The 873-nt window shown below is 66.8% G+C and overlaps 1 non-coding gene across 1 annotated transcript; it reads left to right on the top strand.

The window, feature by feature from the left end:
* The first annotated feature begins 296 nt into the window (after positions 1 to 296).
* On the top strand, positions 297 to 449 carry LOC139603577 (5.8S ribosomal RNA). The gene has a single exon (XR_011683734.1). It is a non-coding gene; the product is annotated as a 5.8S ribosomal RNA (ribosomal RNA).
* The last annotated feature ends 424 nt before the right edge of the window (positions 450 to 873 follow it).

The raw sequence follows: 873 nt of genomic DNA, 5'->3' as shown, positions 1-873 counted from the left end.
CCGTCGCGTCCTGCGTGGCACTCCGTACGGAGGCCGGGCCAAGCCCGGGCGCCTGGGCCGCCTTTGAAGGACAGCGTTTGTGAGGTCGGCGTCTCTGCTCGCAGGGGGAGGCGGGCGGGGGCGCGGGCTCCCCCGCCTCTGGGCTGGCCATCAGAGTGTGGGTCTCCTGTTTTTTTTTTTCCCCTTCCATTTCTGTGTGCTTCTATGGTCGAAGCCAGGCGCACGCCCACGTGTCCTCGGCGCCAGAGTAACAAAAAAAAGGGCCGCTCGGCATGAGCGGTGCCCGAAAGGCAGACAAGTCTTAGCGGTGGATCACTCGGCTCGTGCATCAATGAAGAATGCAGCTAGCTGTGAGAATTAATGTGAATTGCAGGACACATTGACCATCGACACTTTGAACGCACTTGCGGCCCCGGGTTCCTCCCAGGGCTACGCCGGTCTGAGCATCACTTGATGATCAATCGCCGTCCGGCGGCCACCCTGGCAGCGCGGCTGGGGTTGCCTCGCAGGCCGGTTGCCCGCGGCGGGCGGCGGTGGCGGTGGCGGTGGCGGTGGCGGCGTCCCGCCGGGAACTGGCGGGAAGGCAGTCGGGTTCGGCGAGGGAAACGTTTCCCTAGGTGGCCTCGATCCCTTCCCTGCGGCCCAGTGGGCGTCGTCGGCGTCGTCGCGGTCATTGTTGTCGTCGTCACCGCGCAGGGCCTTCGTCCCCCTAAATGCAGCGAGCTGCTGGGGCGGAGCTCGTCCTCGCCGGGACCGTGCCGCGGATGCGGTGGCGCAGCGGCCTGGGGACAGCGAGAGACGGCGTCGAAATGCGCCGCCGAGGGCCGAGATAAAGAGAGAGGAGGGCGAGAAGGGGAGGCGAGGCGCGGGCCT

This window comes from Agelaius tricolor, unplaced genomic scaffold (genome assembly GCF_023055355.1).
Source record: "Agelaius tricolor isolate 1412-34295 unplaced genomic scaffold, bAgeTri1.0.p SCAF_39, whole genome shotgun sequence".
NCBI lineage: Eukaryota > Metazoa > Chordata > Aves > Passeriformes > Icteridae > Agelaius > Agelaius tricolor.
The sequence above is the reverse complement of the archived record's forward strand: the minus strand, read 5'-3'. Positions and strand labels throughout refer to the sequence as shown.